At 40.3% G+C, this 19269-nt stretch overlaps 1 long non-coding RNA gene across 1 annotated transcript in view; it reads left to right on the top strand.

Annotated features, from left to right (window-relative positions):
• Nucleotides 1-14495: 14495 nt before the first annotated feature.
• The window catches only part of LOC133066113 (uncharacterized), a 64479-nt gene continuing 59705 nt past the window's right edge, over nt 14496-19269 (top strand). The window contains exon 1 of the long non-coding RNA XR_009695078.1: nt 14496-14583. This is a non-coding gene — a long non-coding RNA (uncharacterized LOC133066113). The remainder of the gene's footprint in view (nt 14584-19269) is intronic.

Raw genomic sequence — 19269 nt, 5'->3', positions numbered from 1 at the left:
TGACCCTCCTGCTGGGGGATGCTACAGCAGCGAATTAGGGGGCGCGGCTCCGCATGCCCACGCAGACCCTTGGGATCTGGCTGTGGGGAGTTGTCAATGGCACGTGTTAAGTGATGATACAGGCCTGGCAAAATGACCGACCACCGGCCTCTCTGAGGGATCTCTCCCAGTCACGAGAATCTAGTGTCCATTCATCCGGGACTGACCATCTTGCTCCTCACTTGAGGGTCATCCTTTCAGACACCCGACCCTTAGCAACCGTTTACATGGAAATAAAAGCGCCTTCTAAATTTGTTGTAGAGTAAGAAATTTAAGGAGTGCCCCAGTTGACTACCATAATTAAGAACTGCAAAAAGTATCAAAATGGGAAACTGATGCAGCTCCCTATCTAGTTAAAATCTTATTTAAATATTGTGGCATGAGGTGTGATCGTATCTATTTCAGCGTAATATTTATTGAACATCCAATGTGTGCCAGCACGGAAATGACATAATGTGTAAGACTGGAACGGACCCTGTCTTCGTGAATTTCACAGTTGTGGAAGCAAAACTGCTGCAATTTTAAGTGTACCTTTACAATAAATCCTTAATTTAAAAACCTTAGAATGTTTAAATTGTCAAAAACAGTTTGGAAATAGGTTTTATAATAAAGCTGTCTTCATTGTATGTTAGGATTATTTTTACTGCAGTGTGGAAAGAAAGATTACGTGAAGATTCGTTATAGTCTAATGTCATCAATGGAGACAACTGAAAATTAAAATAGGATGGTTACATTACTGCTTTGGAAATAAAAACATACCTAGAGGACTTAAAAAAAAAAAAGTGTACATTAAGTCTCACAGGAGGAAAAAATAGGAAGAAGAGCAAGACACTTTGAAGCCTAAGACAGTTACCAAAGTACTCTTATGGCTGGTGCCTGAAATGAACGAAATCTTGAGTTTTCCCCTATCAATTACTGAATCTGTAATGAGAACCATTTTATTCCTGACTTTTAAATACAGAAATTTGGAAATATGTCATTTGTTACATATCTTCCCATGTAAGCATATTATCTATGCTTTAGAGATAAATGTAAACATGGTAATCTTTACATTTTCCCTTTTAGTATCTGTTGTATTTGAAGTCTGCATGTCTTTGCAAGTAAACTTATCTTTTCTAAATGCTTTTGTCTCAGTCTTCCTTTCACACCAAGTGGAGGAGATAGACATAAACAGATCATTATAAGAGCTGTGGGATTAGAGGGAAACAGGGAAGGTAGGTAGTTCTTGGGTGAGTTAATTAGCTGGAACCTAGGACTAATTCATGATTACAATTATTGAGTGGCAGTTATGTGCAAAGCACCATAAGGCAACCCAGGCTACAAGTTAAAATCACTCTGGTTTTACAAATTCTGATCCCTGGGCCACATGCCAAACTAATTAAGTCAGAACCTCTTGGGGGTGAGAACCAGGTAGCATGGGTTTCTTAAAAAAAAAAAAAAATCTACAGGTAATTCCAACATGCAACCAAGATGGAGGACCACTGCTACAGAGGATGCCAAGATAAATAAGATGTTCTTCTTTGATGAATTTTATACTTTACAAGAGTGAATTTTATGGTTTGTCAATAGTTCAATAAAGCAGTTATATAGAAAACAGGATAATCTTGGCTTACCCGGAATTTAAAAGCTGGAGTAAATTATGAACACAAATCATTGCAATGAAGACAGACTGAGTGTTACGTTAGCTACACAGGCAGTGAGTGATGTAAGAGGTCAGAGGAGGGAGGAAAGAATGGAAGACAAGAGATCTCTTCAAGAAATTTAGAGATACAAACAAAACATTTCGTGCAGAAACAGTATGGGCCTAACAGAAACAGAAGATATTAAGAAGAGGTGGCAAGGATACCCAGAAGAACAATATAAAAAAGATCTTCATGAACCAGATAACCACTATCACTCACCTAGAGCCAGACATCCTGGAGTGCGAAGCCAAGTGGGCCTTAGGAAGCATCACTACGAACAAAGCTAGTGGACATGATGGAATTCCAGCTGAGCTATTTCAAACCTTAAAAGACGATGCTGTTAAAGGGCTGCACTCACTATGCCAGCAAATTTGGAAAACTCAGCTGTGGCCACAGGACTGAAAAAGATCAGTTTTCCTTCTAATCCCAAAGAAGGGCAATGCCAAAGGATGTTCAAACTGCTACACAATTGCACTCATCTCACACACTAGCAAAGTAATACTCAAAATCCTCCAAGCCATGCTTCAACAGTATATGAACCATGAACTTCCAGATGTTCAAGCTGGATTTAGAAAAGGCAGAGGAACCTGAGATCAAATTGCCAACATCCGTTGGATCATTGAAAAAGCAAGAGTTCCAAAAAAAATCTATTTCTGCTTTATTGACTACATTACCAAAGCCTTTGTCTGTGTGAATCACAACAAACTGTGGAAAATTCTTCAAGAGATGGGAATGCCAGACAACCTGACCTCCTCCTGAGAAACCTGTGTGCAGGTCAAGAAGCAACTATTAGAACTGGACATGGAAAAACGGATTGGTTCAAAACTGGGAAAGGAGTACATCAGAACTGCATATTGTTACCCTGCTTATTTAACTTGTATGCAGAATGCATCTTGGGAAATGCCAGGCTGGATGAAGCAAATCAAGATTGCCAGGAGAAATATCAATAATCCCAGATTCGCAGATGACACCACCCTAATGGCAGAAAGTGAAGAGCAACTAAAGAGCCTCTTGATGAAGGTGAAAGAGGAGAGTGAAAAAGCTGGCTTAAAACTCACCATTCAAAAACTAAGATCATGGCATCCGGTCCCATCACTTCATGGCAAATAGATGGGGAAAAAAAGGAAACAGTGACAGAGTTTATTTTATTGGGCTCCAAAATCACTGCAGATAGTGACTGCAGCCATGAAATTGAAAGATTCTTGCTCCTTGGAAGAAAAGAGATGACAAACCTAGACAGTGTTTAAAAAGCAGAAACATCACTTTGCCAACAAAAGTCATTATCGTCAAAGTTATGGTTTTCCCTGTAGTCTTGTACAGATGTGAGAGTTGGACCCTGAAGAAGGCTGAATGTTGAAGAATTGAAACTGTGCTTTCAAACTGTGGTGCTGGAGAAGACTCTTGAGAGTCCTTTGGATAGCAAAAAGGTCAAACCAGTCAATTTTAAAGGAAATGAACCCTGAATATTCATTGGAAGGATTGATGCTGAAGCTCCAATACTTTGGCCACCTGATGCGAAGAACCGACTCATTGGAAAATACCTTGATGCTGGGAAAGACTGAAGGCAGGAGGAGAAGGGGACAACAGAGGATGAAATGGTTGGATGGCATCATTGACTCAATGGACATGAATTTGAGCAAAGTTTGGGAGACAGTGAAGACAGGGAAGCCTGGCATGCAGTCCATGGGGTCGCAAAGAGTCAGACACGACTGAGTGACTGAACGACAACAACTGAGGTGAGGGGAGGAGATGTTGTTGACCAGATAAACCTTTTTAGACTGTCAGCTTCAGGAGGGGAAGGACTGGTTCTGCAGGGACCTGGTCAGATTTTGGTCACCATGAATCCCCAGTTGTTGGATGGAAGACTGGGCGAGTTGGAGAGATGAGGAGGAAAGACTTTCCAGGTAGAGAGAGAATGGTGGTTTTAACAGATTTCATTTTAGTAATTGATAGATTATGAAGACCTGTCAAACCCAGTTATTAAGTTTGGCCTAATAGACATAAAGCCTTGAACTCAATTATGGAATAATTTCTTTCCAAGCACTCGTGGAGCATTTACAAAAATTCATCATGCTTTGAACCATGAAGCAAATAGTAACACATTTCGAAGGACTGCGATTTTAGCATGTTCTGGAGCCTAATGCAATTAAAATAGAAATAATAACTAAGAAATCCTAATAAGTTTTAAGTGAATCAAATGAACGGACTTTCATGAGGATGGCACCTATACAGGAAAGAACCAGACATAGAGTGCAGAAATTTCCTCTTGTTTTCCTTTTTAGTATTTTTCTGATGTGGATAATAATGTAAGACCCTAATAATTCATTTTAATCTCTGTACACCTGAGCGTCTTTGGTAAGGCGCTCATCAAGACTGGGCCTTGACACTGACTCGGCAGCCCAGTCTAACTCCTTGCTACTTCAAGTTTGGTTCAGTGGTATCCACATCACCAGGGAGCTTGTTAGAAATATAGAGCCCACTCCAGACCTACCAAGTCAGATCTGAACAATAACAGTATACTCAGGTGGATTCACAGAGTTTCAAACTAATAAGACTCTGAAAAAGCTCTGATGAGGGGGAAGGGGACAGCAAATTGGGGAGTAGATTACCTCCATTTTCTCCTCAGCTCTTTTCAATTTGGCTTCCACTCTACCACTTGACTAAAGTCACTCTTTTTCTTTTTCTTTTTGCCACACTGTGCTCCTTGCCGGATCTTACTTCCCCCAACTGGGGTTTGAACCTGGGCCCTGGCCGTGAAAGCACCGAGTCCCAACCATGGTACTGCCAGGGAATTTGCACCTGAAATCACTCTTCTCCAGGCTACCAGCCACCTTTTTATTGGTAAATCCAAAGCCCTTACGTCCTTTGAGCTGACAGCAGCCTTCTTCACTGTGGACCGCCCCTGTTTCTCAAAGGCCAAGAACTCTCCGGCTTCCCCTTACCTCCTTAGCTGCTCCTTCTCTATATCCTTCGGTTCTTCCTGCCCTGTCAGTGTTTGAGTTCCAGTGGCTCTGTGGTGGCCCCCACCTCTTCGCCTCCTACTCTCTGCCTGACAGGATCCTCTGTCTCCTAAGGCTTTCATGGTTGTCTTTCTTCTCTCTGACGGCAGCCTCAAGACTTGAACTCTAGATTATTATATTCTGTTTGTTTCCCAACAGGTCTACTTGGAATCATCCACAGGCAACTCAGAACCTGAGGCTTATGAATGAGAAAAGGTAGGTTTGGCTCAGCATTTGGAGTAGAATTCATTTATATAAAGTTGCATGTATCTGTTTGAGTATGTACGTATAGAGAAATGTGTAGAAGAATATTCAGCTAAAATGTTAGTTGCATTTGCCTCTGGGAGGTGAGGTTTCTGGAGATTTTTCTTTTTCTTCTCTTTTTAAGTGAGCAGCATCATTCTCACCCAAGCAGTAGGGCTATTAAAAGACAACCACTATCTCAGTAAGTCAGTTATCTTTACTAAGCAGCAAGCTTCTCAAGTCATAATCTCGAGGAAGAGGCTCCTCCTTTTCCATGCCGCTTACGCTTGCTTTCTCTTTATTTGCAGGGGAGAGGGAGGGTGTAACCACAAAGATACCAGCAGGAACCAGCTGGCATACTCAAATTAGGATCATCTGAGGGGTTATTAATAACAAAGTTGTTTACAAATACGTGGGCAGGGTGTAAAGAAACTACAAGGAATCCGACAGCACCGTGGGGAGTCTGTGCCCACCTCTCGGCCTGCAGGGGAGAGGGAAGGAGTGATTATTGGAGCTGGGACAAGGGCTGCGTGGGGAGGGCCCTCTGACAGGAGCTCAGAGTTGGGGCTCAGGCCAGTCTGATGTGGAGGGCCAAAAGGAAGTTGACACAGCAGAGGAAAGGACCCTTTCCTCCTTTTCTCACTTTTTCAGAGAGGGCTGAAGAATTGCAATCCTTCTTCTGTTTTCTGCCCTCCAGCCAGTTTGATCTAGGAATGGTATATCTTCACTGTCTTCATTAAACCTTTCTATCCCTCTCTGGTGGCTCAGACAGTAAAGAGTCAGCCTGCAATGTGAGATACCCAGGTTCGATCCCTGGGTCAGGAAGATCCACTGGAGAAGGAAAGGACAACCCACTCCAGTATTCTTGCCTGGAAAATCCCATGGACAGAGGAGCCTGGCAGGCTATAGTTCATGGATCACAAAGAGTTGGACACGACTGAGAGACTGAGCTAGCGATCCCTCTCAATGCCCTCAGGATAAAGCTTACACTCTATAGTTTGGCACATAATGCTCTTCATGATCTGGCCTGTTTTTTTTTTTTTTTTTTTTTACCAGTTTTATCTCTTAGCTCCTAATCTCCTACCCTCTATACTCCAACTGTGCAGAACTTTTTGCCTTTCCCCCAAATGACCATGTTTTCTTTTGCCTCCAGGAATTTCCACATTCTAGTATCTCCCCCAAACCGTTCCCACTTATTCTCCTTTTCTTCTCATCCTTTGGGACTTTGCCACACCTCCTCCAGGAAGTCCTCCTGGATTCTCCAGAGCTGGATTAGTGGGAATGGAGTGAGCCACAGGCAATCAGTTTCTTCTCTTGTTCTCCAAGCTAATGAGTCACTCCTCCTCTAGGGGGTAATAAAAGAGGAAGCACAAGCCACAGTATTCCTACTATATTTTTTTTCTCTTTGCAGAATAGAGTAGACTGTTCAGTACCTTGAACTTTCAGCCTCCAGAACCATGAGCAATAGAGGTCTGTGGTTATAAACCATCCTGTCTGTGGTATTTTGTTAGAGCAGCATGAATCTACTAAGACAATCACCATCTGTTTTTATTTGATGTTTACTTACTTGTTTATGGACTATCAGCCCACTAGACCATAAACTCTGTGAGTTCAGGGACCATGCCTGTTTTGCTCTTAATCATATCCCTGGCACCTAGCATGGTAGCTGGCCTGTGGCAAGTACACAATAAATAATGTGAACCTGAACCTAAGAATTGTTTATTTCAAGGCCATCATACTTTATAGACTCCATCAGTCAGTCAGTTCAGTCGCTCAGTCATGTCTGACTCTTTGCGACCCTATGGACTGCAGCACACCAGGCTTCCCTGTCCATCACCAACTCCTGGAGTTTACTCAAACTCATGTCCATCAAGTCCGTGATGCCGTCCAACCATCTCATCCTCTGCCATCCCCTTCTCCTCCTGCCTTCAATCTTTCCCAGCATCAGGGTCTTTTCAAATGAGTCAGTTCTTCGCATCAGGTGGCCAAAGGATTGGAGTTTCAGCTTCAGCACCAGTCCTTCCAATGAATATTTAGTACTGATTTCCTTTAGGATAGACTGGTATGATCTTGCAGGCCAAGGGACTCTCAAGAGTCTTCTCCAACACCACAGAATCCATCAGTAAATGTTAATTCATTCTTAGAAGTATCTGGAGAAAGAATTATGAAAATGGTTTCATCTTTGCCAGAAAGCTAAGTAGAGCTTCCCTACCTGACCTGAGCCCCTGGGGCTGATAGAAAACAAAGAGGCTATTTGTTTGGGTTTTGCTCCACACATTGCGCTTGGCAGGGCAGTCCCCGCTAATAATGCCCTGCTCGGAATTCTTCTCAAAATGCGTTTCAACAATTCTGAGGACTTAGGGGTCAGGATGGAGAGGAGGAGATTAAGTCAAGGGCCAGTCTGTGTTTAGCCTATGCCTTACTTGTAGTCCTTGAACTAATTTGACTCCTTTGTCAGAAAAGCAAAGGCATCTGTTCATAGCTTTCTTAAGAAAGGGCCCGCAGAGGATGTTTTGTTTGATAGGGTTAGTTTCCTTATAGACGTTGGTATTTGTTCGTGGAAGTTGTTACACTGATCACTTTGGCTACTGGTATGGTATATGAATACAATAGTTTATTAGGTAGGAGAAATTTTAGTATAATGGAATAATATTTCTCATATGTTTGATCATATAATCAAAGCCCAATTTAAAAAGAGTAAACAAACAGAAATTACAGATCTTTCATGGAGATGTTTGAGGTTGACTGGGACAACAGCTTTTATTTTAAATAATAATTCAGTCAGAGTCTTCATTGTGAGGCTCTCCAAAAGTAAAATGTATTCCTCAAGGCAATTTGGAAATCACGACTAAGTATCAATATGACAGATTTTGCAACTTTGATCTGGCTTCTTGCTGACTGTGGCAAGAATGTTTTGCCTACCAATTCCAACTTCCTTTTACATTAGAGGAACATGTATGCCCCAGGGCACGTGGTTTCTTCAAAGAGATGTCCTTTGTCTCCTGCCCAAGACAAAACTGGGGACTGTGGAAGGAATACGTCTCTCTGAAGCTTTGTGGAATTTAAATAGCCACCACCAAACATTTAATTAACAAATAAATTGATTAATTCTTGGTGTTATTTAAATGGATGGCTCAAAACATTAGACATTTATGGAAAAGGAAAGATGCAAGAAAGAAATAACTGTAGGGGCTATTACCCTGGAGTCCCCCACAATCATAGTGGATGCAGCTAAGTAAAGGGGTGGTCCTCATTCTACTGGAGCTCCAGGGCTTCTACAAGCCTCTGTCCCAGAGCAAACAGGAGAGAACCTGCCCTAGGGGATGGAGCTATGCAGATAAAATGAGGTTACGCATGTGCCAATTGTCTCTTTTGTTTTTTAAGAATTGAGGTGTAATTTATATAAAGTAAACTTCAGTTTTTAGTGACATTTCTGCCAGTTTGACAAATGCAGACTGTCATGCAACCTATTACCACAATCAAGTATAGAACTGTTCTGCTATCCCCCCAAATTCTTCTGTGCCTCTTTCTAGTCAACAACCCCCATGACCTCGAGCCTTTGAAAACCACAACTGATCTATTTTCTATATCTATAATTTTACCTGTTCTAGAATATCCCAGAAACAGCATCATACAGTATGTAGCCTTTTGTGTCTAGCTTCTTTTGCTTTGCATTTGGGATTCATCCAAGTTATTGCATATGTTACCAGTCCGTTCTTGTTACTGTGAGGTGGTATTCCATTGATGGATATACTAGTTTGTTTGCCCATTCACCAGCTGAAGGACATGTGGGTTGTTTCCAGTTTTTGACAATTAGGAATAGAGCTTCTATAAACATTTGCATTCAGGTTTTTATGTGAACATAAGTTTTCATTTCACTTGGATAAGTACCTAAGAGTGGAATTGCTGGGTCGTATGGTAAGTGTATGTTTAATTTTATAAGAGACTGTCAGGCTGTTTTTCAAAGTGACTGTACCATTTTGCATCCCCAGCAGCAATATATGAGTTTGTATGACAATATTTTGAAAAATCAAAATTCTACACATCACTTTTAAAGGCAAGTATAAGGTAACTTTTCCAGTATTGGGAGGAATTTTCAGAGACAACTCTAATAAATCTGTTTGCCAAACTAGCAAACAGAGGCCAGAAATTAGCTGAGAAGGTTGACTGAGTATTTGGGGCAATTTTGCAAAGGAGAGTGTTTATTTAGAATCCCAGTTAATATGGACAGACATCTGGTGAGCACTTTCCCTGTCCTGGGCACTGGGCTTCCTGTTTTACATGCATCTTCACACTGACTGCAGTTACGATCCCACCTTACATGTGAGGAAATGAGGCCCAGAGAAGGTAACGACATACCAATTACAACCCAGCTCATAAGAGACCTTACAGGCAATAAAATCCAAGTGTGCTGAATTCCAGACACTGTACCCTTATAACTGCTCCCCTGTGCTAGCCTCTTAGCTGCTGAGAGTTACTACTAGTTATTAATGCTCCTCGGATTGTACCTTCTGCATTTCTGTGCACACAGACACCAGGCTGGAACATGGGCAGATACGGAACTGCCTTCCAGCTCAGCCTGAGCTCTGCTGCCGTTCCTTCAGTCCAAATCCACAAGTCTATCCTGCCAGGCTGTGCTTCCAGCTCTCAGACTTACTGGCTTCCTCTGAATCCTGCTGTAAGCTGCACATTGTGTCTTTGGAGAAGATTTGGAGAATATTTTAGGAAGAAAGCCTCCTGCCATTGAATGTGGGGAAGTCCAGTGGAATGACCTTTCTCTTCCAGTTTGAGAAGGTCAGGCTGAGTCTGCTGCCAAGCACGGGTCAGGTTATTTCTCTCCAGCTCTTGCTTTGATGTGGGTCATTCCCAACACCACACAGAAGCACAAAGAGACAGAGTTTTAGGGGGCTTATCTTGTGCTTCAAATGTTGGGTGCCTCAGAGTGCCTTAGAATCCTAACTCCTCAGATCCATACAGTGTGATTTAGAGCTGACAGGGACTCTGTTGCCTTCTGATTCCCTTGGATCCACTGAATTAAATCGCTGCCAGAATTCTGACTCTGCCACTTACTGGCTGTGGGACCTCGGGCAACATGATTAACCTTTCTGTGCCTGAATTTCTCTGTCATAAATTAGGGACGTGATGCTTATACATGGGGTGTTTTAAGGACTGAATGAATAGGACTGAATTCAAGTACAGTGCCAGGCAAATCACAAGTGTTTACTAAATGGTTATTGTTATTTTTCAGTCACCAAGTTGTGTCCTACTCTTTGAGGCCCCACGGACTGTAGCCTGCCAGGATTTCCCAGGTTAGAATGCTAGAGTGGGTTGCTATTTCCTGCTCCAGGGGATCTTCCTGACCCAGGAATAGAGTCTGCCTCTCCTGCATGTGTCTTCTGCAATGCAGGAGGATTCTTTACCTCTGAGCCACCAGGGTAGCTTAATACTAATACAACCCAGAGATTCTGAGTGATACTTCTAATACCAAGGTATCTCAGAGCACAGTTAGAGTTGGGCAGTGTGGTGCTCAAATAGGATGCTTGATTGGGACACAGGAGAAATCTGAGATTAAGAGCAGATTGGCCAATTAATTAGATTTGTGATCTTGAGCAGTCATGTAGCCTCCCCTCTCACTTTCCTTCAGTAATTACCTCTGAGGATTGTTCCTTATGGCTATCCCTCTGACCTTTGAAAGTAAAAAATAAAAAGAACCACCTGAACCTTCAGAATGCCACATCCTCTTTTATTCTACTCAGTTTCAAAAGGAAGGATCCTGGTTTTAGAAAAACTTTGTGTTTTCCCAGAAAGAGACATTTTAAACTAGTAATAATGATGGTAGCCACAGGGCATGGTGACCCACTCCAATATCTTTGCTTGGAGAATCCCCAGAATCCCAGAGGAGCCTGGCAGGCTACAGTCCATGCGGTTGTTTGCAAAGAGTTGGACACCACTGAGCAACTAAGCATAGCATAGCAGCCACAGTACTGAGCATTTTTGCTATGCCAGGTGCTGTACTAAGTCCTGCATTGTGTCACAGAAGCTCCCAATAGCCCAGTGAAGATGAAGAAACTGAGGCTGAGCAAGGTCAAGTCACTTGCCCAACATCACTTAGCTGATAAAGGGCTGAGCCAGGATCTGAACCCAAGCCTCTCTGATGCCCCCTATGCATGTGTGCTCACTCAGTTGTGTCCAACTCCTTGCAAGCCGATGGACTGTAGTCCATCAGGTTCCTCTGCCCATGGGATTTTCCAGGCAAGAATATTGGAGTGGGTTGCCATTTCCTCCTCCAGCGTATCTTCCTGACCCAGGGATTGAACCTGCGTCTGTTGCGTCTCTTGCATCGACTGGCGGATTCTTTACCACTCTGCCACCTGGGGCTTCCCTGGTGGCTCAGACGGTAAAGAATCCACCTGCGATGCGGGAGACCTGGGTTTGATCCCTGGGGTGGGAAGATCCCCTGGAGGAGGGCATGGCAACCCACTCCTGGATTCTTGCCTGGAGAACCCCCATGGACAGTGGAGCCTGGTGGGCTACAGGCCATGGGGTCACAGAGTCGGAACAACTGAGCGACTAAGCACGCGTAAGCTCACAGGCCACCTGGGAAGCCCCTCTGATGCTGAAATGCGTGCTTTTAAGCACGGCACTGCTGCCTTGGCTGGGACCATACTAGAGAACTTTAGAAGGGAAGGGAACTTTGGAAATGACCTAGTCATGTGGCCCCAAACCACTCCTTCTAACCAAGCTCAGCACAGTTGCTGCTGCCTCTACCAAGTTATTGATACATAAGCTCCCTGTCCTCTCTAGTTGATAGCACAGTGAGTTGGAGAACCCTGGTTTGCAAACTCCTTATGTGGGACCCTTCTGTGGTCAGTACAGTCTGAAGTTGCCATGCACTTGACTATCAAGGAGGGGAAGGGTATTAGGGGAATGAAGGGCAGTTGTCTGAGAGGTTCAGGCTATGGAGTAGACAGTTATGTGTCCAGAGCACTCAGGTGCTCTTTCCTAGGGTGAGTGGAGAAAACACTGCCTAAGCTGTCCTGTGCTTTTCCAAAATCCAGCCGTCTCTTCCAACTGCCAACAGCAAACCCTGAGCCTCTGGCATTTCCCTCTGGGCTTGGTAGGGATAGTAGTGCCGGCATAGCCTGTCTGCTGGCTGCAGTCAGCACAGCCTTCTCACCCTCTTTTTTCCCGTCACTGCCAGTGGCTTGTTTGACTTCGAACAAGTCTCTCAAGGATCAATTGAGTTGTTTAAGCTCTAAGCACATTGATTAAAATAAATCATGAGGAATGATGATGTTCTGTGTTTATAGGAAAGTTTTCTTCTAGGCCAGAGTCCCTTCTTCCCCCACCCCTGCAGCATAGTTACAGGCCAAATGCCGTGGCCATTCAAGAAGTATGAGAGGAAATTTGCTTTGAAATAGGAGGAGAAACTGACCTGGCTGGTTTGGTAATAGGTCCAAGGAACATAGTGTCCTCTGGACACTGACAGCTGCTGGAATAAGTCTGTTCATCTTGCCGGTCAGGCCGACCCTCTCTGGCAAGTTGACTCACGATTAGTGAAGATGATCAACAACAGTTATGGAAAGCCTGCTATATCCTTGTCAGCGAGGTGTGATGAGGTGGGAGATGAGAGATTTTTATGTACTGGTAAACAGCAATGAAAAGTGACACGTGTGAAGCAGATTACAAAACAATGCATAACATGGTACCCCATTTATGTATTTTTACAAATATGAGTATGCATAAAAATATCTGAAAAATATACACAAACTGTTGGGACTTCTCTGGCAGTTCAGTGGTTATGACTTTGCTTTCCAATGCAGGGTTTAATCCCTGGCTGGGGAGCTAAGAATCCACATGCCTCTTAGCCAAAAAACCAAAACATGAAACAGAAACAATATTGTAACAAATTCAGTAAAGACTTTAAAAATGGCCCATGTCAAAAAAATCTTTAAAAAAAAGCAATATACACAAACAATAGAAATGGGATGGAAGAAGGCAGAGAGGGAATTTTCATTTTTTTTATCATGTATACTTTGAGATTATTTGATTTTTTCTAAAGAGAATGCATTGCTTCCACTCACCACCAATATTCTTTGGTATTTATTACAATATGATTTTTTAAAAGTCAGGTTTATTGAAGTAAAGGCAGCACATCATTATATAGTAATTATACATATACATATACTATTGTAAAATCACTCTTTTAAAAGTGTATGGCTAGATGAATTTCGACAAATGTACATAGTCATGTAAGCATCATCACAGTAATTATGTAGACTATTTCCATTACCCCCAGAGATTCTCTTCTGCCCTTTTGTAGGAAATCTGCCCTTACTCCCAGCCCCAAGTGACTGCAGATCTGATTTCTGTCCTTATTGCTTAGCTTTTTCTAGAATCTTAATAAATGGAATCATATAGCAAGCGGGTAGCTTTTCATGCCTGGTTTCTTTCATGTAGCATAATGTTTTTGAGATTCATCCATGTTGTTGCTTGTAGTAGTTTGTTCCATTTCTTTGCTGAGTAGTATTCCTCTGTACCTTAGTTTGTTCATTTACCAGTGTGGCTTGTTTTCTGCTTTTTGCAATCATAAGTCAAGCTGTTGTACACATTTTTGTATAAGTCATTGTGTAGATGTAAGTTTTCTCTTGGGTAAATACCTAGGAGGTTTGTTGGGTCATGTGTTAAATATGTGATTAATTTTTATAAAAAACTGCCAAACTATTTTCTAAAGTGGCCATACCATTTTGTATTCCCACCATGGTTACCCCAGCCACTCCACCTCTTCACCAGCTTTAGATATTGGCAGATTTTTTGGATCTGAGTCATTCTAGAAGACAGAGTGTTATCTCATTATGGTTTTAATTTGTATTTCCCTAATGACGAATAATATTGAACATCCTTTCATGTACTTATTGGCCATCTGTATATTATTTCTGGTGACATGTCTTCAAGCTTTTCATCCGTTTAAAAAATTGGGTTTTCTTTCTAATATTGATCTATAAGATTTCTTAACATATTTTGGATATAAGTTCTGTATCAGAGATGTATTTTTGCAAATATTTTCTCACAGTATGTGACTCATCTTTTCATTTTTCTGAACAGTGTCTTTTGAACAGCAAAGCATTTTCATTTTGATGAAATGTAATTAATTTTCTTATGTATTAATAGTTTTTCCTTTTTGTGTCTTATTTAAGAAACCTGTGCCTAACCCAAGGTGACAAAGATTTTTCCCACATTTTGTTTTAGAACTTTATACTTCTACCTCTTACATTTAGGTCTATGATTCATTTTGAGTTGATTTTTAAACAGCTTTAGATATAATTCACAGGCTACACATTTAATCCACTTAAAGTGTACAAGTCTGGTTTTTAGCGTATTTAAAATTGCGCAAGCATCCCCACACTCTAATTTTGAACGTTTTCATCAAACCAAAAAGAAACCTCAAACTCTCTGGTAGTGACTTCATATTTCCCCTCCCACCCCCTCAACTCTAGGCAACCACTAATCTATTTTCTGTTTCTACAGATTTGCCTATTAAGTTAATTTTTATATATGGTAAAACCACTTCAGCCTTCTTGCCTTGAGAACCCTGTGAACAGTATGAAGAGGCAAAAAAGGTAAGAGTTAAAGTTCATGTTTTTGGTACATGTATGTCCAATTGTTACAGCATTTCTATTTGTTGAAAAGACTATTTTTCTCCACTGGACTACTCTATCAGCTTTGTCCATAATCAATTGACTTACATGTGTGAGTCTATTTCTGAACTCTCTTTTCTATTCCATTGAACTATATGCCTATCCAGATGTCAAAATCACCCTGTCTTGATTACAATAGACTCATTAAAAAAATTGAAATGTGGTAACGTGAGTCCACCAACTTTATTTTTCTTTTTCTGTCTATCTTGTGTCCTTTGAAGTTTCACATAAGTCTTTGAATCAGCTTGTGAGTTTCTAAAATAAGCCTGCTGGAATTTTGATGCAGATTGCTTTGAACCTTTAGGTTAATTTAGGGAGAACTGACATTTTAACCATATTGAGTCTTCTGATTCATGAGCATGGTATACATTTCTATTAATTTAGGTTTTTAATTTTTCTCAGTAATATTTTAGTTTGCAGTGTTAGATCTTGCATGTTTTATCAAATTTACTCCTAAGAACTTCATGGTTTTTATGCTTAAATGTTACTTCTAAAATTACAATTTTAGTTATTTATTGTTAGTATCTTAAGATATGCTTTTTACACATGGATCTTGTATTCCATGAGTTTATTAAACTCACTTATTTGTTCTCTTTGCTGTGTAAATTGTGAATTCTTTGGGATTTTCTATGTAGATGATAGTATTTTTATTTTTTTTCAAAATGTATGCCTTTTACTTCTTGCCTTATTGCACTGGCAGTGAGCACCAGCTCAGTGTTGTATAGAAGGAGTAAGAAGAGACATTTTGCCATGTTCCCAATTTCAGAAGGAAAATGTTCAGTTTTTTTTTACCACTAAATATGATGTTTTTATCAGTTTGGTAGTTCTATTCTAGTTATCTCAGTGTTCTTAATCATAAAAAGATGCTGGATTTTGGCAAATGTTTTCTGCCTTTTTTTTTTTTGCATCTTTTGAGATGATCATATAGTTTTTCTTTTTAGTCTGCTGACATGGGGAATTACACTGTTGATTTCTTTAAAAGTTAAACCAACTTTGCATTCCAGGGATAAATGCTACTTGGTCATGATGTATTATGCTTTTTATATATTTTTGGATTTGATTTGCTAATATTTATTAAGAATTGTCACATTTAGAAGAAATAAGGATATTGGTCCATAGTTTTTTTTTTTTTAATTGTGGTGTCTTTTTCTGATTTTGGTATAAGGATAGTGAGGGGAGAAGTATTCTCTTCTCTTCCATTTTCTGGGTAAATTTGTGTAAAATTTGTGTAAAATCTGGGTTCAGTTTAGTTCAGTTCAGTCACTCAGTCGTGTCCGACTCTTTGCGACCCCATGAATCGCAGCACGCCAGGCCTCCCTGTCCATCACCAACTCCTGGAGTTTACTCAAACTCATGCCCATCGAGTCGGTGATGCCATCCAGCCATCTTATCCTCTGTTGTCCCTTTCTCCTCCTGCCCCCAATCCCTCCCAGCATCAGGGTCTTTTCCAATGAGTCAACTCTTCGCATGAGGTGGCCAAAGTACTGGAGTTTCAGCTTCAGCATCAGTCCTTCCAATGAACACCTAGGACTGATCTCCTTTAGGATGGGCTGGTTGGATCTCCTTGCAGTCCAAAATAAATTTCCTGGTAAAATTTGTGCAAAACCTATTTTCTGGGTAAATGTGTATACTATTTCTTATTTTTTGGCTTGAATACTTCTATATCATTTAAACTTTTTTCTACAAAGAATATAATACCTTTGACCATTGAACAACGTGGGTGTGAACTGCCTCAGTCCATTTGCATTACATGCAAATATTTTTCGATAGTAAATACCATAGTACTACATAGTCCATGGTTGATTGACTCCACAAATGTAGAGGCACTGTGGATACAGAGGGCCAACTCTAAGTTATACATAGATTAACACCCGAGTTTGTTCAAGGGTCAACTGTACTTTAAAATTTCTATTTTAAAAATCATTTTATAGTTATGAAAAATATTAGTAGTACAATAATAATACAGAGGGTTCCTCTATACCTTTCACCTAGATTCTCCAATGTTAACATTTTGCATAGTTATAGTTTAATGATCAAAACTAGGAAATTAACACTGATAAAATGTTACTAATTAATTTATAGATTTTATTAAAATTTTTGTTGTTGTTGTTTAGTCATTAAGTTATTCCAACTCTTTTGCAACCCCGTGAACTGTGGCCTACCAGGCTCCTCTGTTCATGGGATTCTCCAGAAAAGAATACTGGAGTGGGTTGCCATGTCCTCCTCCAGGGAATCTTCCCACCCAGGGACTGAACCCAGGTCTCCTTCATTGGCAGGCAAATTCTTTACCACTGAGCCACCAGGGAAGCCATTCAAATTTTACCACTTGCAAAATAATGGCCTTTTTCTGGTCTAGGATTCTATACTGCATTTAGTTGTCATGTCTCCTCCATTTCTATTCTTTAAAAAAAAAAATTCCTCAGTCTCTATCTGCAATGATATTTGCATTAATTTTTTAATTGAAAAATAATCAGGAGAAATTTCCCCCTATCTTCTTCCTTCCTTCTGAATAATTTTTGTCTATTAGCTTGGGCCAAAACAAAGTATGCACCAGTGGAGTGTGGGTAGTGGAAGTTTCAGTGGCCTGTCACAGATATAGGAACCCAAGTATAGTGAAGCATAATCTATGAACGGAGGTGTGGTGATGGCCCAGCAGGGTTGTCAGGATATAAACTGAGTGAGAAGGGCCTCTATGCCAGTGTAGGGCTGAAGGTGGGCCAGGTGATATGATGAGGGCCTTTGAGCAGGGGTATGATGGCAGGGGTGTGACTGGTTACATACAGGGGCTTTGATCAAATAAATGTATCAAGAATGATTAAGAACAGATGTCACCCTATCAGAAAAAGAAGTTATTATACAGATATATAGATCTCCTTAACTTTTTACTCAAAAATTCAGAGAGGAGCAGCATTCTAATAGCATTGAACACATCAGTACCCAGATCTTGGCTTCTAAATATCATTCTCCACTAAAAGAAACAAGGATTCTTTAAAGCAATGGCTGATTTCAAGGCTGGGTCAAGGAAAGTACAAGATAAGCCTAGAATTCTTTTTCTGTCAGAAATTAAGGAAATTATAGAAGAATAATGGAAATATGTCAAAAGAACAGAGAAGACAGTTTGAGGAGACCCCACTTTCCAAATCTGGGATAATTTGAGCATCAAGGTAAATGACAAGTTATAGACTATACCCCACTTAATAAAATGAGAGTTGATGAGTTTATACTGAAATGAATGAGTAATAAATGGAGAGAGGAGAAAGCGCTTTATTTTTTACCATGGGATGCTAACGAATGAATTTGAAATGATGATAGAATTAGAAAATCACACTGGCAACCAAAATAATAATAATAATAATTCAGTCAAAAAGCACAAAAGAATATGTAATAGTAGATAAAAGATGAATGAGGAATGAATATTTACATAATTCCAACGTACCTCCCAACAAATATTTGATAGTTACAAAAGAAAAAAAGTGTGACTGTGGTGGGAAAGCAGGCACTTATCATCTAATCAGATGATCAGGTTAATATCACAAGCAATGGGACAAATCAATATCGAGCACATCTTGATAGAATGTAATGAGAAGCACACAGCAGCTCTTCTGTGATATTCCTGACAACGATGCATAAACTAAACTTAATCATGAGGAAACAACAAATCCTCAAAAAGGAATGTCTAGAAAACAACTGGCCTATAACCTTCAAATGTTTTCAGGCTTTTAAAGACCAGAAATGACTGGGGAACTATTTTAGAATGAAACAATTTGAAGACACATGACAATTAAATGCTATGCATGATCCTGGATTGAATTCTTTTTCTATAAAGGATGACATTGGTATAATTAGTGAAACTTGAATAAAGCAAGAAGATTCAATAGCAGTAATGTATTGATGTTGGTTCTTGATTTTGATGGTTAGATTATTGTGAAGAGAAATAATCAGAGAAAAGAAACAGCTATTTATCCTGCTACTTCTCTAGTATTCTCCATCTTAATTGGTGCTACCATCATCTATCCAGAAATTCAAGCTTGTAATAAGAGACTCATCCTTGATATCTTTCTTATAATGTTAAAGTCCATTTGGAACAACCTAAATATCTACTGATGGATCAATAATAAGAAACATCTATGCCTTGGAATTGTTTAGTTGCCAAGTTGTGTCTGACTCTTTTGTGACCACATGGACTGTAGCCTGCCAGGCTCCTCTGTCCATGGGATTTCCCAGGCAAGAATCCTGCAGTGGGTTGTCATTTTCTTCTCCAGGGAATTTCCTGATCAAAAGATTAAACCCATATCTCCTGAATTGGTGGGTAGGTTCTTTACCACTGAGCCACCAAGGAATCCCATGCCTTGGAATGTTATATTGCTATTCAGAGGAATGAAGTGCTTCTCTATGACACAAAACTAAAAGAATAAAGTTGTGAAATAGAATAGAAGATCCCCTCTTCATCAATTTTTATACACACAAAGACCAAGTGCAGTGAAGGGTATATTCCAAAATGTTAAAAAATATTATCTCTTTGGGATGAAATTATGAATTTTCTTCTTTACTGTTTGGATTTTTTTTTAGAGTGATGCATTAAAACACACAATAAAGATATTTTATTTT

The sequence above is a fragment of the Dama dama genome, chromosome 12 (genome assembly GCF_033118175.1).
Source record: "Dama dama isolate Ldn47 chromosome 12, ASM3311817v1, whole genome shotgun sequence".
Lineage (NCBI taxonomy): Eukaryota > Metazoa > Chordata > Mammalia > Artiodactyla > Cervidae > Dama > Dama dama.
The sequence above is the reverse complement of the archived record's forward strand: the minus strand, read 5'-3'. Positions and strand labels throughout refer to the sequence as shown.